Source organism: Colobus angolensis, unplaced genomic scaffold (assembly GCF_000951035.1).
Source record: "Colobus angolensis palliatus isolate OR3802 unplaced genomic scaffold, Cang.pa_1.0 Scaffold59, whole genome shotgun sequence".
In the NCBI taxonomy this organism is placed as follows: Eukaryota; Metazoa; Chordata; class Mammalia; order Primates; family Cercopithecidae; genus Colobus; species Colobus angolensis.
This window is the reverse complement of record NW_012119487.1, coordinates 6121940-6149599: the sequence shown is the minus strand read 5'-3', so window position 1 is coordinate 6149599 and position 27660 is coordinate 6121940. Positions and strand designations below refer to the sequence as shown.

Genomic DNA, 27660 nt, shown 5'->3' with positions numbered 1-27660 from the left:
GGGGAAAGAAAGAGATGGAGATCAAGAAAGAGCAGAAATGTCCAGGCATAGTGGCTCATGCCTGTAATCCTAGCACTTTGGGAAGCCAAGGAGGGTGGATTGCTTGAGGCCAGGAGTTACAGAACAGTCTGGGCAACATAGCAATACCCCATCTTTTTAAAAAATTTTAAAAACTTAGCCAGGCACGGTGGTGAGTGCCTGTAGTCCCAACTACTTGGGAGGCTGAGGCAGGAGGGTTGCTTGAGTCCGGTAGTCTGAGACTGCAGTGAGCCATGATTATACTACTGCACTCCAGGCTGGGCAACAGAGCAAGACCCCATCTCTTTAAAAAAGAGTAGAAATGAAGGAAATGGAGACCAGGATAAGTGGTAATAAAAAAATGTACATAGAGAAGGGACCTGGGTGGACATCATTTCCCTAATGTGACAAAATAAAGAGCCATTCCCAGATGAACACAAGCCTCCAGTGATGAAAAGCTTTGTGACTTTCTTCCCAAATGAAGGAATGGGTTAAATTAGCTTGCAATTTTTTAAGGTTTTTAAAGAATATACATCCATGAAGAACCAAGCAAAGGGCAAGGGGGAGAAAAGAATTTTTCACAGAAACATCAAGAGGTAACCTTTAAAGTAGAAGGTAGGCAAGAGCATCGGGACAGGTTAGGTTTCCCTACCAACAGGGCACACCAAGACGGCTCAGTGATCAAGCCATGTAATATTATTTACGTTAGGAAAAAACTCTACTGTGGCATGAATGCATAGTGGGCACTACAGAATGTATTCTTTCTGTCCGCCTCTCTCTTACTGCAGTGGTGGCATCTCCTCCAGAGGTGTCAGAGAAGTTAGAGGGCATGGTCTATGTTGTGCGTCAAATCAAGTAACATTTCTGGACTTAGTAAGGCAAGGTTTTGTTAGAAAGGATGATTGCAAGGGGTAAAAGGAGCTATTGCAATAGTGGGACTGCAGTGACCATAAAATCTGCAAGCATCTCAAGGGACAGGCAAAAATAGCTTTCCTTTATAAGGAAGAGTAAACAAGGCTAGAAAGAACCAGGTATGGGGAGATGGGATGAAAGTCTGCCGTGGTGGGCTAATAGATCAGAGTGTTTGACCTGAGGCCAGCTGCTTCTCAGGAAGGTCTGTTAAAGGGGAGTTGTATGCTCACCAAAGTTCAGATATCTGGGAGCAGAAGAGAAGCTTAACTAAAGTTTGGTTAACAAGCGTTTTTGTTTCAATTGACCAGGAATGAAGTGCTGTTTAGCTAATCCTTTATGAGGCAATGCATGGGAATTTGGAGAGTCCAAGTCTGGCCTTGCCATGGGTAAATGAAGGGGCATCTCTGAGTCTTAGCTAAGTCACAGGGTAACGGTGGTTCTTTGTAGTAAGCCATTTCCCGGAACAAAAGGAGGGGGGTTATTTCTTAACCTTCTCTGTTTTCCAGGATCATGGGTCTTAGGTAAAACTCAACATTCCCACATGTGAGAAGGCTTTCTTGCATTTATTCATTTATTCCTTACAGTTTGCAGAGACCAGGGAAGATTCATTCTGAGATATATTTTCCCTGAGGTGGTTGGTTATATTATCTGTCTTGAATCAGGTTTCTGCTTATGCTCAAAATTGTTTAGGTTCCAATCTTCATCCTATCTTTCTTTCTAATTAGCTGTGTTTAATTAGATATTTTTTATGTGCCCAAATTCCAACATGCATATAATCCCAATATCACGTTCCCATTATTAGCAGACTATTCGTGTCTTGGGATAATCCCTCAAAATGTCTCAGTTGAGTGGCTTTTTATAAGATCATCTAAATTTTTTTTTGCTTCATCTGTGTTCTTGTCCTCCTGATTATGATTTGGTTTCCTATGTAGTTTGACTACAAGAAGAGAATGCACTAATCAGGCAGCTTTTAGTGCTCTGGCTGTATGACAATTACTTATTATTGTAACTTGTCAGTTGGCCTTCTGACATCTACCTCTGTCTCACATGTATCTCAGCACAGGTGGGTCCCCAGGGTCTCATGGCCAATGACAGTTTGTCTCTACCCCTGCAAAGCCAAAACCAAGTCCAAGAGTGCAGGGGCATCTGCAAGGTGCCCCCTAAGGATGACACCTTGGATATCACCTCAGATGACACCACTACTATGTCCAGCTACCATTTTATAAAACCCTCTAGTCTCTGCAACAAAGACTGCCAGAAAGATTGATCTCCCAAATCACTCTAACCTTAGCAGCCACTGAAGAATGAGAGAAAACATAGACCCCATCCTCAATATTTTTTTCTTCTTTTTGTTTATTGCTGTTTATCTTCAGTCCTGTTCCCATGCTCTTACCCCGATAGGCAAGCGTTCTAATGTGCTTGATGTATGTATGTATACATTCTTGCAAATTATTGATTATTGATTTGTGTTTAATATTTATATAAGTCAAACTGGGTTACAGATGTCATTCAACCTCCTTCTTTCTCTACTTCACACTATATTTGAAAGCTCCATCTGCGTCAGTATTCATGCATCCAGTATTTAGCTTCTTTCTGCTGCAAAGTGCTCCATGATGTGCACATGCCATGCCTGGCTTATCCATTCCCCAAGGACAGACACTCAGAGAACCACTACCACACTTCTCAACAAACAGTGCTGTGAGGAGTAGTCCCTTATGTGCCTCTTATGGGCCTGTGGAGGACAGTTTCTTGGGATATTTGCCCAGGAGCAGAATTTCTGGGTTCCTGCTTGCGTGCACTCAAGTTGACTGCAGACTGCACTCCAGCCTGCAGGCCTGGGGGTTTCTGTAGTCTGTGTCCCTGCCTGGCAGCATCCAGCTTTCTAATTTTTGACACTCCCACAGGTTAAATTTGATGTCTTACTGTTTTACTTTGCACATTTCTGATTACCAATAAATTTGAACATCTCTTCTTAAACTTAGAAGGCTTTGGGGTTTGATTTTCTCTTAATCTCCTATTCTTGTCCTTTGCCCATTTTTTTTCTGTTAAGTGTTGCTGCTTTTTTGTTGTTGATTTGCAGAAGCTCCTTGAACATCCTACATTTCAATCCCTTGTCAGTTTCAGACACTACAACTATTTTTTCCCAATATCATCTTTCAGTTTTATCTACACGGTCCATAAATCCTTAATTTTCAATTAGTAAAATCCAACCTTTTGCCTTATATCTTAGGCTTTCAAAGTTTTGTTTAATAAACCCTTGCCTATCCCAAGATCACAAAGTTATTTTCTTACATTTTCTTCTTTTAACCTTCTACTAACCATTACATTTACTTCTTTAATCTGTCCATAATTCTACTTTTGTGTGTGATGTTCATTTAAAGGAATCCAGTTTGGTTTTTTTCCAGAAAGATATCTTCAGCAAATGTAAAAGGCAGATAAGTTTGTGAAACCTTCTGGTTTTCTGAACATCCTGTAAGTTATATATCCCTTTCCAATTGAGTTGTAGTGCCACTTTACTGTATATTAAATTTCCACAGAAGGTGTATTACCAGAAAGTTTACTGATTGGATTCACTTGTTAGGGAGTAATAAGCCTTCAGAAGAATTCCTCAAAATAGGAAGGACAAAGGCTCCTAAAAGTGTGTAATACTTCCAGGGTGAGCTGTAATCTAGGGGAAAACTCATACAGACACAAAAACTCCTTGCCTCTTCCTAGTGAGGCACAGTGGCTTTAAGTCGGAAAGCCTCTGCTGTCCCTTCTCTGACCACAGAACTGACCAAACTCAGAGGCAACCTGTACATCAGTTAAGCAGTGGCAGCATGATGGGAACTTTCAAAATTCCTTTAAGTATACTACCTCGTTAACGCTCAGGAAAGCCTCATGAAGTAGTTAGTACATCTCCATTTTACAGATAAGAAAGTTGAGATGCAAAGAGTTTGAATAAGTATATACCAACCAGCCTGTCTGGCAGAGAAGGGACAGAGCTAGGTTTGAACCTAGGTGAGCTTAACTCCATCACTGCTGGCCCTTCCCTCTGGCATACTGCTCTTCACATTCACTTTGATCCTTTCAGACATAATGTTTACTGAGTCCTGACCACTGTAAGGTATTGTGCTTGGTGCAGAAAAGACTCATTAGGTGAGGAGTCTGTCCTTGAGGAGCATATGTTCTTACCTGGAAGATAAGATGTAGCTACAAGCCAGTACAATATAGGTCAAGAAAGCAGAGCTGCCTTAGAGGAGGAGTGAGTTCTGTGGTTACTCAGAATTTGTGGAAATATTTCTAATTTTACCTTTCTCCAAGAGGTACCCACTCCATTAGATCTCCATGGATGCTGTAGTCACAAATTTGGATGTTGACTATTGGGCTTCACAAATGCTTAGCAGGACTGTAGCACCAGGGATTCCATTTGGACTTCTAGGAATTAAAGGAGAGAACCTCCATCTGGCATGAAATGTCCTTCTTACTTGAGCCATTTGCAAGCTTGTCATCTGACCTGTAGTCTCAAAACCACTCAGTCTCAACAATTGGCTACCATTGGCAAAGAAAACACATGGGTCACAAATTCATAAACACTGGAGATACAGAAAGAAGAAACAGAAAGAAATGGGATAGTTGGATGTTTTGTTAACAGAACAAACTCTATCAACTTTCTGGATTTAAAAGGTGTCACAGTTTGGGGTCCCTAGAGTCAGACCACACGACAAAGACCCATGTGAAAGTGGCTCAGGAGAGCCAAGGGAGGAAGGGAAGCAAGACAAGGAAGGGAAGGAGCCAAGCAAAGGCAACATTTCAGGCAAAATCCTAGTCTCAGCTTGATCCTGCAAGGGAGCCCTGGAGTGCACTGGGCATCTCAGAGCTTCTTCAGACTTGACCCCATGTTGCTGGGCTTTCACACTCCCCCCCATCAGGCATTGGTTCAAAGCCAGAGGGAGAAGTGATGGTGGAATGCAAACCCCAAGCTGCTCCAGTGGTCGAGGGCTATCCTCAGAGGAGAACAGGACACAAAGAGGCAAAGGCTCACAGAAGCTTGGGGAGTGGGGGGAGGGGAGGGCGGGCCTGGGCAGAGCATCAACAGAGCTGCTCTGAACAAGGGTCTGAAGCCCATCCATAAGTCATGTTCAGGAATTCTGCCAGCCTGTAGCCATTCCTAGGGATCCTGGGAAACCCCTTCACTTTACAGATGAGAAAGTAGAGGCACAGAGAGGTTAAAGTACTTTCCAAAATTTATGTAAACTGATTTGTGACACATTTAGAGTGTCAGGCTCCTTAATTTAAGTCTAGCTCTTTCAACTACTTCTTGCCACCTCACTTCCCTGCAAGCTTAAAGGAATACTGTGCCAACTCAATCAATCGTATTTTGCATTTTATTTACATTATTCTCTGTCTAGAGTCTGACTTCTTTGAGGCCCAGCATCTGTCCTTGCAAGTCCCAGCCAGCCCACTGAGCCCTGCTTGGCGGCCCAGTAGAAAACAGAATTATTCCCTTGACAGAGGGCCCCACAGTCATCGGGAAGACTTATCTAGGTAGTTAAGGAAACCTTGGTGCCTGAAGAAGGCACTCACAAGATGACAGGTCTGAATAGTCTGACAAATTTTTATTGCCCCAAAATCTCCAGTCCTGTAAGTCATGAAATAAATCTCAGTCTACATCAAATAAATTATTGTCTGTTTAAGAATGAAAGAGTGGATGAAGCAAAGAGTGCTCAAATGGCTTCTGCCTTTTTTTCCCTCAGCTCAGTATCAGGATTTTTCAATCCAGAGCTTTGCCTAACCCTTCCCAACACTAAATCTCTCTTGCCACCTCTTCTGATAGATAGACAGACCAAACAGCAGAGAGTCACCAAGGGGTTAAGCCTGCTTTTGAAGAATTGTGAGGACAACCAGGCAGGGAGGAAAGAAACTCTGAAAGATGAGCAAGCTGTCATGTTTGCTGGCTGGGCAGATGAGATGACCAGCAATTCCTTAGAGCAGTAAAGATTTATCAGCATAAGGAAAAAAAAAATCAATTGGCCAAACAATCTTTAAAGAGAAGGAAGAAGAAAAAATAATGCAAGTGACTAAGGGGATGGGAAAAGAAATTTTAAGAATGAAATAGGAATGTCTTTTCTGCTCTCCTATGGCCCGACCTGTGCTTCCTTCATCCTGGCATTTAACAAACTGAGTTATAATTGTCAATTTGCTTTTCTCTTTCTCTGGCCACAATGCTATGCTCATGAGGACAAGGTCCTTGTCTTTTTTGTTCACCCTTGATGTGTGCCAGGCTTAGTACAATGTCTACTACATGATAGGTGCTCATTATATATGTGTCAAATGACTAAGTAAGTGTATACATGCACTGGCAGTTTTAAAGAACCAATATTGACCCAGGCACAGTGCTAGACATTGACTTCCTTGAGTTGTACAAACCTCTCAACAGTGAGATAGGTATAACCATTTTGCAGATAAGAAAATAGAAATTTTCAGAAAGGTTAAATAAATTTCCTGAGGCCAGATAGTGAATAAATGGAAGAGCTAGAATTCAAACCAAGGTCTTTCTGACTCCAAAGTCTATGGTTTTTATTGGATTGACAATTTATCTATTGATAATTCTTTATGATGTGCAGCCTGGTTGCCTGATGTGAGAATGAGTCATCATCCTTCTCTGTGCTGCCCGCCATTTTGTCATTCCATCCTTTGCCTACACTTTCTCCCTTTGGTACCCTGGAGAAAGGAAAAAGATGAGCTTCAAGCCAATTCATTAATTATACTTTGTCAGGTGCTTCTTTGGGTGTTCCATTTGTGTATGCTTCCTCCTCTCCACTAGTATATAAACTCCAAGAGACACATTTTGTGTTTCTCTTGCCATTCTTCCCCTAGGCACTTACAGGTATAATTTCTATCGCAGGCGGTCATGTTGCCCTGGTTGGCGCTGCGGCAGAGGGTGACAGAATGAGAGCGCTAGGGACCCAGGGGGCTGTCGCACATAAATGGGAGGTGCACAGGAGCTGCCTTTGAAAGCCCTACCAATAACAGAATCAATCCATCAGTTGTACACAAAACAGACTGGTTCTTGACGGGCAAATGGGATTTAAACAAAAGGAGAGGAGGAGAGAGGATGGCATAAAGATAGGTTCTCAAAAAACTAGAGCACCGTGGAGTCAGCCAGTCTGTCTCTGCTTCCCTTTCCTTCTCTCTGGGCAGCAAGATAGCATCCGGGCAAGGAAGTGAGTTTTTCTTTATGCTGCCCAGCCTTCCCACTGTGACCTTGGGTGACCTTCCTTGGCCTGAGTCTTCCCAACTGTAAAAGAAAGGCTGAAGCCAGGCCTACATTTCCAACCCGGAGTTCCTTGGAACTTCATGCCTTTTGAGGTCTTTGATGTAACTTACTTAATGGGGCTGGTCAGTTGTCGGGGAGAGAAGAGAGCTACTGTGAGAGTCAAGAAGTGCTGAATGAAGCCTATTATTAGAACTGCACCTGAACACTGGCCTGCTGAGGGGCCATCGATCTCTGCTGGGCTGAAGGGATGGAGTGTGATTAATGTAGCTGGCTAGCAATGTGGGCCCGCCTTGGCCCATCTCCTCCTCTGGATGCTGCTTGAAGAATTCATTAAAAGAGGGGAGCGGGGAAGGGGAAAAGCTGCCACTGTCCTCATTTCCCCACCCCCTCACTCCTTCAGTTTGACTTTTTCAATTAAGAAAGTAAAAGTTGATCAGGGTCTGGTGGGTCTTCATGGTGGGAGCACACCAGTGCTCCCACAGCAAGGGTTAGAAGCTTTTCAACCTAGTCCCTTGAAAGTAAAAGGGACTCCCTTCTCTATGTTGACCAAGCTGGAATCATTTCTCAGGCTGTCTCCTGAAGGAGGCTGCAGTCTAGCCACATGGATAGGGGATAGATAACTTCAGGGTAACATGATGAGTGCAGCACACAAGAGGCAGTGAGAGGCCAGAGGAAGGGCTGACCTGCCTCCTCCAGGCCTCCCGGAAGGCATAAAGGAGCCCTGGGTTGGTCAGAGGGCTCCGCACACCTCCCCACTCACAGATGCTAAGCCTAGAGTGATCCACACAGATCTACTGTGTACTACTGCCAAGCAGCCAGTACCCCTGCTTTAACCCCAAAGTCGTGGGGTAAGTGAGCAATGGCTATTACTTAACCACTGGCATCACTCTTCATCACGCCTGTGATTGTCAGTGTGAATTCATCAAAGCATCATTTTTAGCATCCTATGAAAACCTAACACTTCTTGCTTCTGCTAGTGTCCATTCAATAATCACTATGGTGACTGCTGAGGAGTGGGAGGAATGATCAGTCCCCTCCCAACTTGAAAACATTTCTTTATTAGTGATTCAGGCCATCTTTCCAAGTTTTTGTCAATTCTTACTGACCCCTTACTATTTCCTTTGGGAGAAGGAGTGCCTGGGCTTGAAGCAAACTCACTTTATTGATTTCTCAGGTTGGATAACTTGACACCAAACACTGAGGCAGGAGCCCAGTTATCTCAATGCTTTATGTATGGGAAACAGGAAAGACTAGAAGAAAAGGTCTCTGTTGCTGGAGCAAGAAGAGTTATACTTTAGTGCAAGGTCTATAGCACATAGCTGGTGGATCTTGGGTAAATCACTTTGTTACCTACCACACTAAAACAGACGACACACGTTTACTGACACCAACTTCTATTACTCGGTTATTTCTTGTCCCCTCAGAACTAGCACACATAATTTTCACCATTTCCTTATTTTATTATGTATGTATTTATTTTTCCCCCTTTATTCTAGGAGAGATTTGGGAAAACTTACAAAGGAGAAGAAGACAAAGAAAAAATAAGTTGAATAAAAATATATGACAGGGAAAATTAGTACCCTCAAATACGTGCCATAAGTTTCTCCCTGTTTATTGGAAATGAGCTGTTTGTTGGTCTCAGAGCTTTCTAGGAAGCTAATGAAGCAAATGAAGTCACATAACCTGAAAGAAGAAAGCATCCCAATTGTTCTAGGGATAAAAGGAGCACTTCTTCCTGCTTCTAATAACTGATAGAGATTTCTTTCTTGAATACTAATAAAAGGACACTGGGAGATGTGGGAATCTGCATCCTCAACAACTTCACAAGAGTGAAAATGCCAATCATTTCTTAAGGCCATTATTTGTATTATTCCTCAATGCAAGAGAAGGACACAGTGTCAGTAAATTCAAGACACCCTGATTTTACTGAGGGATCAGAACAATGTGCTACAAGTATGCATCTGTTTGTTTTAGTCTTGACCTGTTGATAAACTTGATGTTAGTTAGACCAGTTGTTCTCAGAGTGTAGTAGCCCTGAACTTGCAACATCACTATCACCTGGGAACTTATTAGATATACATATTTTTTAGCTCAACTCAGGCCTATAGAATCAGAAACTCTGGGAATGGAGCCAGGGAACCTGTATTTTAACAAGCTCTGATGCAATTTGAGGACCTGTGTGGTAGTTCGCATGTCGTTTTTGAACGCTTTTTTTTTTTTTTTTTTTGCCTTTGATCCTTTGATTAGAGTCAGGCAGCAGGTAGTTAGAAGATATATTGTCTTGGCAGGAGCCTAGAGAACAAATATTTATATTATCAATTTAAAGCAGATTCATATACTTTCAAAACCCACTCAGAGGAATGTCTGGTTGAAATCCTTCCTCTTCTGCATGCTAAGTCTCCCCAGATGATTTTTGATCTCTCTGCTCTAAACAGTGGGGTGTCAGGGCAGGCCAACAGTGGGGCCAAGTGTGTCCTCTGAAGAGACTTTCCTTACTGTGTGCATTTCTTCATGGCTTTTCTTTAAATTGTTCATGTGTGTTTTGCAAGTGTGTTTATTCTTCCTCCCAAGATGGAGTCCTTCCAAGTTCTAAAATTGTATGATTATTCTATTAGGTAAGAATAGAGATATAAAAGTCCTAAACCTGAAATAAACTTTAGAGATAGTGTAATACAACCTTCTCATTTTACAGATCATGAGTGGAGAGGGGAGTGATTTCTCTCTAGGTATTGCTTAGCTCAGGCCCTGGCACAACAGGTTCTCAATGACTCTTAGTTGAATCTGTTTCTTCACTGTACATAGCGTTTTCATAATTCTCACATGGCTTTAGCATTTTATCTCCATAAATATTCGTGAGTATAATTATCCCTATTTTCAAATCAAGGAACTCGAACTTGAGTGGCTAAGTGTTTATCAAAATTGTACAGATTTTAATATTACAAATCCAGAACTGGAACCCAGGCCTCTTAAGTTTAGGCCCATTCACCTTTCTCTTCTGCCATGATGACTATAAGTCTGTGTGTCACACACTAGGTCCCTCGAAGACATGCAAATATATATCAAATTGAATGACTAAGTTTTGTGTAATAGTGGCCATGGCCAACCTCAAAGGCAAGGGTTTCGGCTTTTTCAGTGCCTGAGGGCCGCATCTCTGAGTAAGAACTGGCCAAGTGACCTTACCCAAACTCTACCCTCTGCAGAGCAATTGTAGGATGTGGCGGTTTTCACCAGACTTCTCTGAGAGGTATAGCTACTGGACTATCAAAGTCAGCTAAACACAAACTGAAGATAAAGGCATTTCTGTATCTTCATGTTTCTAGACATGTAGACATATTTCGGCACACATATAAATCTGTATAAATATGTTGAAACCACAATATCATTTCTGTTATAAGCAAAGCGATTTGATCTCCTCAGCAAAATTTATCTAAACAAATGCTGCGTAAGGTAGAGGAAAGAGAATGACAAATTGTCACTGAACACCACAGACAAATTCAGGAGTTCCTCTGTAGCGTAAGTCTTAAATTCAGGATCTGCATCTGACTAAATATCATGTTTTGTTTTCTGTTTTTTGCTTTTTGAGTTTCTCATTGTTTTCATTTTGCTATGACCTTCCCAAAGATCACAAGGCTACTGAAAGCCCATAAGGTAAGTTGTTGAAATTTTTTTAAATGCATTCTCTCCAGGCAGACATAGCACTATGCCAGGGAGCATGGCTTCAGGAGTAAAGCAGGGACTGGGTTTCTGCTCCTACTCACTCCTCAGCTGGGCACCTTGGTGCAGGATATACAACCAACTCAACTGTACATGGTGGCCTTATCTTTATGAGCAAACCCTGTGGGTATTATAGCTGTGGAGTCATTCAAGTCAATACAGTCAGTGTCTGGTGGTGCATCTCATGTATAGACATAAACAGAAGCCTTGCTTTCCGCTAAGCCAAATCACCTTTGAATCAAATAGATATTGGTAGTCAAGAGTAACATGCAAAAGTATGTTTGCAGAACTGTTCCACATACTGCAATGGAAGACCACTTCTTCCAACCCTCTTATTTTATAGGACATCTCACTACATAAATCCAGACGGATACTAATAATACTAACGATAATACTAGTAATAGCTAAATAGCAAAAATATTTAATTCTTACTATATGCCAGGCATCATTCTAAATACACACCTCGTAACACCTCTTTAAGGTATCATTACTATTATTTCCATTGTACAAATGCAGAACTTCTCTGAAACACAAGGGAGTTAAGTAACCTGCTCAAGGTCACAGCTCATACAAGTGGTAAAGCTGGGATCCCAATCCCGGAGTCCAGTTCCAGAGTCTGTGCTAATCAACCAGTGTGACATTTTCCTAAAATTCTGGAAACATGCAGAATGCCAAGATAGGTAGGCGTGCAGTCCAACGGAATTCCTGCAAGGGATTTTACTCCATCATATGGCTCGCCCTTTTCCTCCCTCCTGTAGAACCAGCCCCAGTCCCCGAGCCTGGCCTCAGCATCTCCACGCTGAGGGGTTGCCGCCATCCCAAATTGCAGCAAGAGTTGAATCCAAGTCCCGCCTCCTTGCTATCTGGGAAGTGTATTTTCTGGTTTCAAATGGGACACAAAACAGTTGTGAGACTGCATATTGGTGGCAGGGAATCCGCCAATGGGTCTCACGAAGAGCCTGGGCTGATTGCAGACCCCGCCCCACCTGGCCACTCATTCCTCCTCTCCGCACCGCAAGGAGCCGCTGGCCTCTGGAGTTGGCCAGCTCCGCCTAAGCCTGCTGGGGCGACGCTGCTCCGGGCTGCCCCCGGGTGGGCCGGCCCCATTACCGCTGATGCGGGACACTAGCCCGGCGGAGACCCCATTAACCGCGCCGCCCCGCCGCTCGGTGGCATCTGCGAATTACTCCGTCACTCGGCGGGATCGCAAGACCCCAAGTCTTCTCATTTCCTGGTAATGCTCTAATGGTCTGCTCCCGTCGCCATGACAACACCAACACAGCTACGCCGGGCCCCTCTGACTGCCTGAGGTGTGAGCAGAAGGCGCGAGTGCCTCGCAGGGCCCCTATGCGGTCTGCCGCGTTAGCGTTGCTGCGATGTCTCCGCCGCTGCTCTTCGCCGTGGGCAGACCCGGGCGCCCGAAAGGGAGGAGCAGTGACCCGAGGTGGCCAAGGCCAAGCTGACACTTCCCATCTGGCAGCTGGGGACAGCTTACCCTCCCTTCTGCTCTCCCTCCTCCCTCCTCTCTTCTCCCTCAGCTCTGCAAATTGGTGACCCCCTAACCCGGGGCCCACAGAGGCTAGAATGGAGTCTGGAGACCGCTGCTCCACCCTGCCTCTCCGTCACTGAATGTGTGACCTTGGGGAAACCCTTTAGCTCCTGGAGAGCCAGAGCCACCTAAGAGTGCATTCAATTTAAGGATGCATCTCCTCTCTGCTCGAAAAAAGAGGGAGGAGTTCCTGCACGCGTTGGATGTCTGCCCTCTTGGAGCTTACAAATTTATTAGAGCATTCCAGAAAATGTGAAGACTTGGGGGTCTTGAGATTCCAGAGTGGCAGAATGATCTACATGCCACTGAGCAGCTGGGTGCCTCACCTAACGGAGTCTTACCTAGACCTTGGCTCTTTGAGTGCCTTCCCACAACAGGTGACTAAAGTCTCTGGATCAGTGTCAGATGTGACCCATATTCTGTCCTTCTAGAAACTAACTGCAAAGTGCATACTTCTCCTAAATGTACCTGTATTCATTTGGTTATCCAGTTTTAGACACTCATAACTTTTTGGAATTTAGATTCTCACAGTCACCATGCCATTTCACACATGCCTCCTGTTTACACAGCACTTGTACATTCCATGAGCATGTATTCCATGCTTACGTCCAAGGCTTTGAAAACAAAAACATGCTTGCTGAAAACCATAACTGTATTAATATTCCTTTTGTTTGTGTCCCATGGAAAATAGCACCTCTAATCTTGGTGAGTTGATTTGTTTTTATGTTTTCAATGATACAACTAATGAAGTGATCTTGATCAAGTCATTTAACCTATATGACCTTTAGTTTTGGTAAATGCTTTAAAAATACTCATTAAACTGAACTGAAATAGAGAATTGGACTAAATGAGGTCTATGGTTGAATCACAGGTGGGAAAACACCTTGTATTTGCATGGTGATCTTTACTTCCTGAGGGATGTTCATACATTAGTTTATGGAGACTGTTACTGTTGTTCTTGAGTATGCATTCTGTTTGCCTAATGCAAGGATGGTCCCTTGCCTTACTGCCTTATATTGTTCTCGGCATTCTCAGGAACGTGCCCTGTGTGTAGTGGCCTGAAAGAATTATTTGTTGATGATAAAGGAGAGGTCAAGGAAAAATAATCTAAGATTATCTGATTTCTTGCAAATTTCTTGAGAAGCTGGATTTAAAGACCCTAGCTGGCGCAGAGGTCTGTTGAATTTTCACTAACTCTTCTCTGTTCTCTAGTCATGACAGAGAACAATGGAAATGAGCCTAGAGGAATAATGTTACTGCAGAAAAGTCAGTAGTTTCCATTTTTATTAAAATTCATTCTTCCCTAACTGCCATCTGTTTTCCTTTTGGGCCTGGCCAAATGCTTGGAGGTGAATGGATCAATGCTAATTTACATGACTGGTCCAGCTAACTATGGCCCCCATGCCCCGACATTTCCAATACATCCCTCAGCAAGGCTTTTACCTGAATATTCCAAACCAATAGGTTTTTTCCTCCATCTAAAACCATCACCAGGTATAGACAAGCCCCAGTGTCTGAAAAGTAAAGGAAAGCCTCTGAAAATTCAGCTCTTGGGTACAATTTGAACTTTTAGCACAACCTAGTGCAGCTGGAAATCTTGAGACTAAGCTAGCATTCATGCATTCAGCAATAGTCCCTGAATGCTCCCTCTATGCACAGTATCCAAAAGCAGTTTCCAGATGGGAGGACCCAGGCATTGTTTCCTATTACATGAGCCTCTGGAAGCTGTGCCAGGACACGTGGGGGAACAAAGTCACTTCTCACATTCCCTAGGAGACACTGTTCCTCACATAAGGTTCTGTCAAGCATCCTGCAGACCAGTAATCTATTTCCAGCCCTGTGGGGACTTGGTCTGGGATTATGGGCAGCTCATCTCACCACTGTGCTGGCCCCTGAGAGAGTCTTGTACCTCAGGGACAATCTCTCTTGTCATTACCTGCCTCGCAGGGATGTCAAGAGGATTTAATGAGATAATGTTTGTAAAGCATTTTGAGCTCCTCAGAAGAATGAATAGTGCTATATAAATGCAAAACATCATTATTATGATGATTACAGAAGCATTAACTGTAGTTAAAAGCAAGTGGGGAGGAGCCCTGATCCCATTACAATCTTCTATTTCTGAGAGCTGATAACCCTGAAATATGCACCCCCCTTTCCAACTGAAATTCTCCACCTTTATAATCAGCTCAGAGGTGAAATGTTTTGGGAAAATTTTAGAAATTTTTCTTTAGTCTCTTTTGAGAAGGAAGAACATTAAATAAGCACACTTTGTCTGCTTACAAAAGAGCTGTTTTGACCAAAATCATTCAAAAAGGCTGAGCTTTATGACTTCAAATTTAGCTGGTCTTTAGTCCCCACTGAGATAAATGGAGCAGTGTTAAATCTGAGCGGAGAAAATTGGTTTGGCAAGGTTCTAATGTTTGAAGCCGCCATTCAAGGGTTGCTGAATGGAGGCTGATTTTTCCATACAATGAAATTGTTTCTTTCTAGAGAAATTATTCCAAATATTTTTTTTCCCACACTGGAAAATGAGGTTTGTTATGTTGACAGTAATCCATCCTTCCAATTTAGAACGATCATTGATTTTCAGAAGAACTCTCAAAGTTCTTTTTCTTTTATAGAATCAGTCTTTGAGTAGCAGAAGAGCCCACGGTACAGCAGCTGTCTCAAACTGAAATGATTCTGGGAGCCAGGTAGGCCACATACAAGAGGGAAGTAGGCCAGGCATCATGACAGCTGAGCATGGTCACCATGCTGGGAACTGGTAGAAAGTGGTGAAGGATGGATGGGGGGAACTGGAGGACCTTTTAGAAGGACCCTCCACTCCTTAGTTCCTGCTCCCTCTTACCATACAGAAACACGTGTTTCTTCATCTTTTGAGGGAAGTAAAAAATCAGTAATTCTATATATCATCTCCCAATGTTAAACGTTATTCACAAATTCTTTTTCTTTTTCTTTTAAAAAAACATTATGTAGCCAAACCAAAGATCTAAGCCATGGGATGTTGTTTTCAACCTTGGCTCTAAACTAATGTGAATTTTCCAATGAAACTAGGATGGGCTTTTAAAAGTGGATTTTCTAAGACCAATAGAGTCTTAGAATAACAGAAGAACCATAGGATTCTGATAGCCCCTCCTTCTCCATTATCATATTCCCCTGCCTCCACCACAGGTTGTTTAATTTCTCTGTGCCTCAGCCTCCTCATTTGTACCATTAGCATAATAAGACCACCTACCTCATAAGGATGTTATGAGTAATAAATGAGAGAATAAGTGCAAAATGCTAGCAGACTAGCAATCATGAGCATTCAGTAAACCCTATTTGTTATTATTGCTGGTTCTCATTTTTTAACTAGCTAACGATGAACTAGGAATCAAGTCTAATGCCCTTTCTCTTTCATGACACTGTTTCCATTGCCTAATTCTCTTTGATCCAATTCAGTCTGGTAATTTTGTGGGTCTACTGTAGACTTAAAACAGAAAAGATGGGGCAGACCATTGAAAGCCAGTACTTCTGAGGGTTGCAGGATGGGAAATAGTTGCAAAGCCAACTGAGTCAGTGCAAAAGTATACCGATTTTACCCTCACAGCTTTGAAGAATCCAAGAGGTTCAACTTCATCCATCTGTTTCCAAAAGGCAATCTTTGATGACAAACTCTAGCAGAAAAGGAGGCACAGGAGTAAGCTCTGAAATACGGTTTAATCTGGGTTTCAGTTTTGGTATATACTTGGGAATGTGAAAGGCTCCTTTAGTAGTTGCTTTTACATCTTATTTGGAAAAGGAAGGAGTTGGTCTGGACAACCTCTTGGTCCCTTTCAGCTTTAATTTTCTGAGTCTGTGTCTTTGTATCTTCTTCTACATAAAGCATTCCCTACCAATAGCTGGCAATCACCAAATGTCAGTTATCAATGCTTCAATTATTCCTATCCTAAAATAATAATTAATTTTTTTTTTTTTTTTTTTGAGATGAGTCTCTCTCTGTCACCCAGGCTGGAGTGCAGTAGTGTAATCTCGGCTCACTGCAACCTCTGCCTCCCAGGTTCAGGCAATTTTCCTGCCTCAGCCTCCTAAGTAGCTGGGACTACAGGCACCCACCACCACACCCAGCTAATTTTTTTTTTGTATTTTTGTGTTTTGTATTTTGTGTATTTTTTTTATTTTGTGTTTATTTTGTATTTTTGTGTACAATTAGGCATATTGTACCTAATATACCTAATATATTTAGGTATATTAGGGTTTCACCATGTTGGCCAGGCTGGTCTCAAACTCCTGACCTTAGGAGATCCACCCGCCTCGGCCTCACAAAGTGCTGGGATTACAGGCGTGAGCCACTGCACCCAGCCAATAATTTTTTTTTTTTAGAAACAAGGTCTCACTCTGTTGCCCAGGCTGGAGTGCAGTGGTGCAATCTTGGCTCACTGTAACCTCCTGCCTTCTGGGCTCCAGTGATCCTCCCACCTCAGCCTCCTGAGTTAACTGGGACTACAGGTGTGCACCACCACACATGGATAACTTTTGTATCTTTTGTAGAGATGGAGTTTTGCTGTGTTTCCCAGGCTGGTCTCAAACTCCTGGGCTCAAGAGATTGGCCCGCTTCAGTCTCCCAAAGTGTTGGGATTACAGGCATGAACCGTTGTGCCTGGGCCCCTAAAATAATTTTTTATCTCACTTGGAAGATTAATATTATATACCTAAAACAGATAACAATTCAAGATAATATATGATTAAATGCATAAGCAAAAGATGCAAATAAATGCTTTAGGAGGTAGAAAGGGAAGAACAAGTTAGACCCATAGTGATAAGGGAAAGATTGAATAATAGGTGTATTTCTGAGGGACAGGAATGAAAGGGGTGGGCGAAGTGCATTCTGGAGGAATAACAGCAGGGCCAAAAGCAAAGAGGTGGGAAGTGTGGGTAGAAGCCCTTTGCCTTTCTCTATAGTGACTGATACACAGATTCAGAGGACTGAAAAAAAAAAAAAATGTTCAGAGGCATAATTCCTACAGGCCCCAGAATAACATTCCAAATTCCTATCAGGAAGACCTTGGAAAATTATAGTACCTAATTGGTACACCCATCTTCTCTGTTTCTTTAGAAAGTGTTCCATGGGGCTTAAGGAACTCTGGGAAGATAACAAAATGCCCACCAGAGAATGGGAGTCTCCTAAGAGATGCTAATGTAACAGGGAGGAGAGATGTGTGAAAAGAGAGAGATTCCTCTCGTGTTGAGCCTCCTAAGATCTACTGTGTGGCTTTTTATGGGTGAATAATGACCACAGAAATAAAGTCTAATAAAAGAATTTCAGCACTGTTGCCAGCCAGAGTTCTGCAGTCATCAATGTGAAATATTCTGCCTGTGCCCCATCTGTTTGGGAGGACACTTGGCGCTGTGGAGGGAAACTTGAGAACATTTCTGTATCATGGAGAAAACAACTATCTTGGGCCTTACTTGCCAGGCAGATGACACCCACAGCATCTTCTCTGTGCAGACAATAGAACAGGGGACAGAGTCTGGTGAAGACTCTGGGACTGCTAGGGGCAGGGTGTCTGAAGGACAGGCTCTTTTGGAATATAATTTTATTGATTTTAGTTCAACCAGTGAAGGAAGCTCATAGTGATGAAGGAATTGAGAGCCTATCAAACAATGCTAATTTCCAAAACTTGCAACTCCTAAAACTTGAGCTGACAATCTTTTATTACATTCTATTTTTGCAGGAATTGCTTGCCCATAAAGCCACTTGGTAGATTTTAAGAGGGCCCTACATAAGAGGGGTCTCTGTTTTCTCACTGCTTTTTGAGCTGCAAACTGTCAGCTTGGGTTGGTTCAGATTGATCTACGCTCTCTTTGACTTTTCTATTTATCCATTAACTGGCTCAATGTGAGGACTGGTTTACAACAGCACTGTGAACAGTGTAAAGGGCTGGGTTGGAGGGTGTAGGACTGGCTTGAGTTCTTTCATGGCCTCTGTCAGTGTACTCCACACAGCCATGGCAAATAAACAGACTAAGTAAAAGTAGATGGTTCCTCTACAAGTATACTTCAAGATGAGTTCCCTACACCTGCTGCCTCCCAACCAAATTGCTACTCTTAACACCCTTCCATAAAGAAAATCTGCCACTGTTGATTTCTCTTTGGAAGAGATTCAACAGGTGGCATCAAAGGAAAACCCCCAGTCAGAGATGCAATGGATAAATGCTTTCTTCCTCCTATGACCAAGGACAACAGGGATGTATCTTCCAGCACTGTAGGTAGATACTCACCAAACAACAGCTCTACCCTTCAATCAGAAGCCCTGGAAAAACTAGTTTGCCCTTGAAGAATTTCTTGCTTGGCCATTAATGAGGAGAAGGAAGGATGAGAGGAGAAGGTGAGGCTTTTAAAATCACTGCCCAACCTGAAACTAACAAGAATAAAAATGTCCAATCTCGGAGACTAAGCACCAAAGGAGATGGAGGCTGGGTTCTCCTCATGCTCCAGCCCTAAGCTGTGTCCCTGGGAGAGTCACTTAACCTCAGTGAACTTCAGTTGCCTCCTCTGTAACTCACCTGGTGCTCTCCACTGAATGATGGTTAACGGCAGAGTGAAACTGTGATGTAAAGGGCTATAGTGATTGCTCCTCAGGAATGTACTGTCTAGATAAGTGATGGCAAGAGAGAGTGAGAGCAAAGACTATCTCACCCAGCACCAGCCGGAAAAGTAAGAGAGCCTCCGGCTCCTCGAGCCAGGGGTCCCTCAGTCAGGCTCCTGCAGGGGCTGGGTCACCTACGTGGATCACCATCCACAGGGGGACCATTAATAATTCTGCTGACAACCAACATAAAGTGGCATTGCCGAACCCGAGGTATGTGAGCTCCTTACCTATTTATCACTTGAACTGGTGAAGGGAACACTGGCTGCCTCAGAGTAGAGAGGTGCACTGGCCCTTGGAGGAGCCTAAGAAGAGAGTTGTAATAAACGCGATAATAATGTGACAATAATGATAATAACCACCCGAATTAACAATTGTTGAGGCACTTATTATGGACTATTTGCTAATGATTTGACATAAATTATCTCTTGTAAGTCCTACCACAACTCTCTAATATAGATATTATTATTCCCATCTTACAAGTGAGGAAACTGAGTCTTCAAGAGATTGAGTAACTTAACTTGCCCCAAACTAGTCAGGATCACTACATGATCCTGCAGTAACAAAAAACAGTGGCTTAAAGCAATAGAAGTTTATTTGTTATTTACATTGAAAGCAGGTGACCAGGAGTCTCTGCTTATCCTGGTCACTTAGATTCCCAGGCTAAATCCAAATTGACACATGCTTCCTCAGTTGCTACAGAAGGGGAAGGGAATGTGATGAATTTTGCACTAGCTTTTAAAACTCCCACTTCTACATTCATTCCCTCATATTGCTTGTCCAAAGCAACTCACATGGCCACACCTAACTCCAGAGGGGGCGGATAAGTTCAATTCTACCATGAACCCGGTTAGAGAATGGGAATATTTGTCAACAGCCTTGTTACTGGCCATCCAGCTTCACAGATCTAATAGGTGGGAAAACCAAGTTTCAAAACCACGTTGGTTGACTTCAGAGCCTGTGCACTATTCTCACACTTCTGGAAGAGATCAACCAGCTGATAATCTCTTGCCCCCTTCATGACTCACCCCACACTGTCCTTGCAGCCTCTTCCCTTCCCTTCTCAGGCTGTGGGTTAAGAGATAGGCACTGGGTGATTGATAGCTCCTGGCAATAGCTAGAGAGAGATTATCTAGCAGCATGTGCTGAAGGAGCCATGGCTGGGAGTCTGCTCATAATAGCAATTGAAGCACTGGTTTCCACAGGGTTTGAAGTGCCAGGGTCTCAAGGGTTTATTAATCCCACAGCAGTCCTAGGAGGGGTTCGTTTCTGCTGTTATTTATACTTTTTGCTGTGCTCATCCAGCAATGAGAGTCAGTTGGGATTATGTTCCAGGGACACAGAGCCCTGGATGCCATCCAAACTAGGGCTGTTGAGGGTTCTTCCTCCTCAGTTAGCTTCCAGGCTGCATTCATACAGAGGAGTGAATGGAAGCTATTTAGTTACAAAGATGCAGACACACACATCAGAGAGGAGGTTGCCAGGAGGATGTGGCATCTTGAGACCTTGCTAATTCCCTTAGAGCTAAGCCTAAAAGCTATCTCTTCTGTGATCTCCCCTCCCCAGTTCAGAGATCTGACTGCCTTCCTTGGAACAGCTGTCCTCTCAGTCTGTCCCTGCACTCCTTGTTAATACCTGGTTTTATTGTTTGTTTGTTTTTCCTGTGTGACATGCCTTGTCTGCTGTAACTAGCATGAGATCCTCAGCGCTCGTATTATGACTGATGCTTTGTGGGGATGCTCAGAGTACTGCACACCTACAAGGTGTTCAATTAGTGTTTGCAGCCCCTGGCACCTGACTAACTCTCTGAGCTTACCTCCTGCTATTACCTCCTTTGCTTTCACTTTGCACTCTGCTGGTTGGAATGAACCACTCATCTTGCCATTGCAGTCCTCCTCACCTTAGCCTACGCTGTCCTTTGGCCTGGAATGCCTTTCCCCTCCTCACTGCCGGCCACCCACCTCAACTGAGTGGATCCCTCCCTTCTTTATGCCAACACTGTCTTTGCACATAGTTCTATTATAGAAATATTTGTATTTCAGTTCATTGTTTACCTCTCTGTCTTCTACACCAGACTGAGAACTCCTTGAGAATAGACATGTTGTATTTATTTTTTGTATCCTCTGCCTTTACCAATGCCTCAACAGGACTAGGTCTAAAGTTAGGTGAGTGAGGCACTTGGTGGGGACACAAAATGTAAAGGGACACCAAAAAAACTCAGCAGTTAAAATAAATAATATTTAATGCAATATTTTAAAAATCAAAATTAATGCAAAAATCCATGATAAATGAAATATCAAATTTTTATTTTATTTTATCATTTTTAGAAATTTAAGATGTACAACATAGTGTTTTGATATAGACATACAATAATGATTACCATAGGTAAGCAAATATATTTATCATCTCCCATACTTACCTCTTTCTTTTTTGTTAAGAGGATCTCAAATCTACTCACTTAGCAATCTTTCAGTGTATAATACGGTACTATTAACTATAGCCCTCAATATTTGAAATAAAGATAGATCAGTTACAGTACCATATCAAATCATACTAGAGTCTGGGGCAAAAGGAAAAATCAGAAATACTGATTTTGTCTTCTTTTTTTTTTAATTTTTTTATTATACTTTAGTTTCTGGGATACATGTGCAAAACGTGCAGGTTTGTTACATAGGTATACACGTGCCAGGGTGGTTTGTTGCACCCATTAATCCGTCATCTACATTAGGTATTTCTCCTAACGCTATTGCTCCCCTAGCCCTCCACCCCCTGACAGGCCCCAGTGTGTGATGTTACCCTTCCTGTGTCCATGTGTTCTCATTGTTCAATTCCCACTTATGAGTGAGAACATGTGGTGTTTGGTTTTCTGTTCTTGTGTTAGTCTGCTGAGAATGATGGTCTCTGGCTTCATCCATGTCCCTGCAAAGGACATGAACTCATCCTTTTTTTATGGCTGCATAGTATTCCATGGTGTATATATGCCACATTTTCTTTATCTAGTCTCTGATTCTGTCTTAACTTAAAATTTAAAAATTTTGTTCATCCTACCTGTTTTTGCATTAATTATATGCGTACTTTTTGCATTAATTTTTGTTTTAAAAAGTATTGCCCAGAATGTGATAGGTGCTCTATGAATATCAAATGAGAGTCAGGGAGATGGTGACTGAATGAGTACATGAGTGAATGGTTGCGAAAACTTTCCAGAATAAACCTCTAATTATCTAAAGTGTCCATATTTACTTCCAGAATTATACGTGTGTGCTTACCAACTGCTTTTTTATTCTATTATCTGCCTTTTGGTTCAATTCATCTAAACCCTTTCCCAAGTTTATAGAAAAGGAAGAAAAGAAAAATAATGCTGTAAATTGAGTTAGCTAAATGTGCTTTGCTCAATTAGTTGGAGCACCATATAATGGGGCCAAGATTTGACATGTGTGTGGGCCAGTTGCTTGGTTTGGATCTCAAGAAAGAGTACCCCCCTTCCCCTCCTCCATCCTAGTTGGTCAAGGTACAAAAAGAGGATGTTGATTACTGTGGACACTGCCTAAGAGACTAACTATTAGAGCAAATCCATCGCCACCAACAGAAACAAAGAATGGGTATCTCCCAGACAGAAGGTTGGCATTTTTGGTTGAAATGGGTGCTTGGGCTTCTTATGCATCATTGTTACCATAGATTCATGTGACAAGAACTGGTCATACTGGAGCTACTCTTGTTCTCGTTATGGCATTACTGTGGGCTCGTGGGAGAGGCACTACCCCAGAATTGAGGAGATTAGGTTTGGGCTTATCTCTACTCTCATGAGCTAAGTTACCCTGACCAAGTTCCTTAGCTATTCTGAGGCCAGTTTATTCATCTGTAAAAAGAGAGGGTTATCTATAACAGTATGATTTTCAAAACCTGTACTGTGGCATTCTAGGGTTGTAAGCAGGTCTCTCAGGGGCCGCTGATGGGATTGTGAGGCAGGTGAACAGAGCCACATGCTTCAGCCAGAGCAGCCCCAGTTTGATTAATTATTAGACATCTGTGTAGGATTTGTTTTATTTGGAATAAAAAAAGAGAGAGTAGGTTCCACTGCTTAAAAAAAAGACATGAAACATTTGTCTAGATGATTGTGATAATCCCAGCAGCAACTACGATGCTTGAGTCTATGGTCTTTTGGCTGCAGCTTTCAGGAGTGGCAAGTTTGCTTCAGCTGTGTCTGAAAGATGTGTTCACTTAACTCCATGGACTAGGAAGGCCCAAGTTACAGAGGCACACACAGACTGATAGCTTGAATTTTTTTACCCTTTCATGTCATCCAACATCTTTGTCGCAAGAAATTTCTTAAAATTAGTCGCATGGCTACCACCACAAAGTTTTGAGGCAGGCCCGTAAGAATTAGTTCAACTGCTTATTCAATGCTTGAATTCCTCCTCTCTGTTGCCATTAAGCAGTCATGCAGTATCTTATTGAATTCCTCCAGTGACTGTGAACTCACTGTCTCTAAAAGCAGTCCATCCCACCTTTGGTCATATCCGACTTGAATCCTTAATTCATAGAGCTTCACCTCTTCATACCATGTAAGACAAATCCAATCCCTTTTTACTTAGTAACCCTTGACGTAATTGGAAAGTGATCATTCACTCCTAGCCATCTTCAGTCAGTCAAGTCAATGGCCCCCATCCTTGAGCTCTTCACTTTATGACTTAGGCTTAACCCCCTCCACCACGTCAGAGCTCCTCATTATTTGCTTCCCCTCTCTTAATGGTTACATAGGAATGGAATGCAACAGCCTGCACAGGCTGATCAGACCAGAGTAGAGCAAAAGGGTTTTCTTTTTCTTGTCCAGTGCTTTTCAACCCTTCTGTGCATTAAAAATCACCTGGGCAGTTTTTGAAAAAAGTATTGCTTTCCTGGCTCCATCCCTGAGCTATTAAATTAAAAATTATTGGGGTGGGGTCTAGGCCCTGACTTTTTTTTTTAAGTCCATGTAATTCTTTTGTGTGGCCCGAATTAAGAATCAATTCTTCTGATACCAGGTCCTTGATTCTTGCTTTGATTAGCCAATGATTTATTGGAGCATGCTACACAACTTGGTTGGTGGGTCAATTTGAAAAAAGGAGAGAACTATTTTTTCTATGTGTCTACCATACACAAGTACTGAGCTAGATTCTTAACTACATAGTTTCATTTAATCCTCAAATGTGAGTCAGGTGGTTTTGCCTCAGTTTTATTAAAGAGAAAACTGAAGCTCAAAAGGATTAAACAATTCACTCTGGGTTACTCAGCTATACAAGTGGCTGGATTCAGATTCAAACCTGGATCAGAGTCCAAAGCCCGCCTTTCTTTTATGCCACTCTGCATTCCTTAATTCAATTAACGTAACAATTTATTAATCAGGACCTACCCTATGCTAGACATGTCCTAAGCCAGCAACTGTTGTGAACTGAAGTTTTCGTGGTAATCTGCCAAGCTGCACGGGGACGTGGAGCATTTTCCTTTTTCTCAATGATTTGTTTATGGGTATGTTTTCTTGAAGGAAAAATCATGTTGACGTAATGCAGGCTTTGTAGAGAAATAAGTCTTTGGTATTTGGTTGTAAAATAAATGTCAGAATAAAATGTTTGAGAAAATAAAGAGCTATATATAAAATTATTTCCCACAGAACTGTAGAATACTGATGGGCTGTTACTGATGTTTCATTATGTAGAGCAAATTTGGTAATTAAGGAAAGGGCTGCCATGCCCTGGCCACTCTTCATCCCTACGACTGTGGTCTCTTTGCCGGAAGTCACCAGAGTGACTTCACGTTGTTTCAGCCACAAGGTTTATCCCATCCTTTAAAGACCATCCCAGTCAGGTGAGTCTCAGTACCATGACCAATATCCAGTGGCTCTATGACTCTTCTCACCAAAACTTCTGGAACATACTCTAATGAAGATGGCCACTTTTTTCTCCATAGGTTGGAGGGCTATTTATGGGGGTCACCTATACACTGACAGTAGCAGCTAGGAAACAATGATAAGAATAAGGAAAGCGGGGCTAGTAACGGTGGCTCACCCTTGTAATCTCGGCACTTTGGGAAGCTGAGGTGGACAGATAACCTGAGGTCAGTAGTTCGAGACCAGACCACCCTGGCCAACATGGTGAAACCTGTCTCTACTAAAAATACAAAAATTAGCTGGCCATTGTGGCGGACGCCTGTAATCCCAGCTACTCAGGAAGCTGAGGCAGGAGAATCACTTGAACTTGGGAGGCAGAGGTTGCAGGAAAAAAAAAAAAAAGAATAAGAAAAGTGGTCCTGAAAAAAGAAGGGGGTAGAAGAAACAAAAGTGAAATATAGAAAAGAGAAATAAAAAGACAAAGCTATGTTTGGAGCACAGCATCTCCAGATAGGATTCCTCCTGACTACAAATCCCCCTACTCAGCATCCATCTCTTTCCCAGGCTGAAATCAGCCTCTTTTAGATGACATCCTGGACAATCCCTCTTCCTTGAGGGCTTTCCTGTTCACCAAAGATTGAGTCATTATTCTGCTCCTATTCTCCCAGTCCTGTATTTATCTCATCACAGGACACACTATGCTGTATTAACATTGTCTCATTACTTAGTAGTCACTTCTTTTAGATCAAAGCTTCTTAACTATGTTCTCCAGGTGAGTTACAAGTGTGCCCAAGTTTTGGCACACCTCAGTGCTTAGGGCATCCTAGCTGCTGGAGCCCTGAGCAGCCTAACTCTGGAAACTATTCTTTATGTGTGCCAAGACATCACAAAAGTTAGGAAACTTTTCTAGGACCTTCATTAATGACAGGAGAGAATGAAATGAGAGAGGGAGGGAAAGGCAAGAAGGGAGAGAGGGGGAAAGAGAGAAGGAAGGAAGGGAAGGAAGTGGGAGGCTGACCATGTGAGAACCGATTTTCAGCAACTGAAGATACTCAAAAACCACCATTTACTAGGGTGTTCTTCAAGCAGTTCCTGTCTGGATAGGATATTATGCTATTATACTATTAAGGTCCTCCTGTCTTTTGAGCCAGAATGATCTCGTATAAAGAACATGGGTTTTGGAATCTGAAAAACACAAGTCTGAATCCCAGCTTTGAGACTTAAGATCTATGGTATTCTTTCAAGTTATCTAATCTCTGTGCCTCAGATTTCTCATCCATAAAATGGAAATAATAACAGTTTCATTTTTAGGCTATTACGAGAATTAACAAGATAATGTTTTTGCAATACTCTTGGCACATAATACATGCTCAAGATTTTCTCTAACATTTTGTGATTTTGTTTCAGAACTACTTCAGGAATGATTTTTGCAGCAAATGATAGTTCATATAGTTTTGTGCTTCAGTTTGAGTAGTTGCATTCAAATCCTGGTTTTATATTTGTTAGTTATATGACCCTAGGCATATTATTTAACCCCCCTCCATCTTCCATGCCTCTATTTTTTTGTTTTATTCCATCAAATGTAGATAACTACACCTACTTTATCAGTTTTTGTGTCCAGGTCACATTAACAGTTTTTGTTAAGAAGGTTAAATGGGTTGACATGAGTTAAGCCCTCAGAATGTGCCTGCACATCATCAACACTCATGTTTATGTTTCCTATTAGCAACGGTATTTAGTAGGAGGCAGCTAAAGGATTCCAGTAAACCGATGATGTGCAGACACACCCCCTGTCCAGACGGCTTCTGTGCAGTTGTGGAGGAGACACCACAGCATCTGAAATTGGAGCCCTTCATTGACAGTTGGGTGGGAGATGTAGAAAAGTTCATTTACACTTAATATATATTCAGCTATACTAATTAGTACAAGCTCCTAAGCCTAAAATAAATTAAACCAAACTTTAAAAAAGAACGAGGCTATAGGCTGGTGAGAATATTGAGAACTTCTTGTTATTATTATCACATTCCAATTATTATAAGTGAAAATGTTGACACAAACCAAGGTTATCTATGAACCAGAAGATCCTAGGCCCTTGAGTCCAGAATCATAAAGAGGTTTAAGCATCAAATAGCAAGTACTTACTGTTATAACTTTCAGTGTTTTAAAATCTGTTATGTGGTTAATGTTTTTCATACATCACACATTCAAACTTTGCAGGCCACCTATATTAGTTTCCTTGGTTTGCCATAACAAAGTACAGAAAACTGGATGGCTAAAAGCAACAGTAATTTATTGTCTCACAGTTCTGCAATCCAGAAGTCCAAGTCCAGAATCAGGGTGTCAGCAGGCCCATGCTTTTTCTGATGTCTCTAAGGGAGAATCCTCCCTTACTTCTTCTGGTTTCTAGCGTTTCCCTGCAATTTTTGTCATTCCTTGGCTGGTAGAGGTATCACTCCAGTCACGTGGCTGCCTTCTCCCTGCAAGTCATCATATCATCTTCTCTCTGTTGTGTCTGCATCTGTGTCCAAATTCCCCCTTTTGATAAGGACACCAGTCACATTGGATTAAGGCCTACCCCAATTACCTCCTTTCAATTGGGTTACCTCTGTTAAAATCCTATTTCCAAATAAGGTCACATTCTGAGACACTGGGGATTAGGACTTCAACATATCTTTTGAAAGGGACACAATTTAGCCAGTAATAGCACCCATTAAGGT

The 27660-nt window shown here is 42.3% G+C and overlaps 1 protein-coding gene across 2 annotated transcripts in view; it reads left to right on the top strand.

The window, feature by feature from the left end:
• The window catches only part of TNR (tenascin R), a 421782-nt gene that overhangs the window by 134448 nt on the left and 259674 nt on the right, over nucleotides 1-27660 (top strand). The window contains exons 1-2 of one of the 2 annotated variants that reach the window (XM_011962374.1): nucleotides 13012-13157; nucleotides 15074-15145. The exons of the other annotated variant lie outside the window; for it this stretch is intronic. The gene's annotated coding sequence lies outside the window, so the exon portion shown is untranslated. Of the gene's footprint in view, nucleotides 1-13011; nucleotides 13158-15073; nucleotides 15146-27660 lie in introns of those variants that run through there. 2 annotated transcript variants of the gene reach the window in all.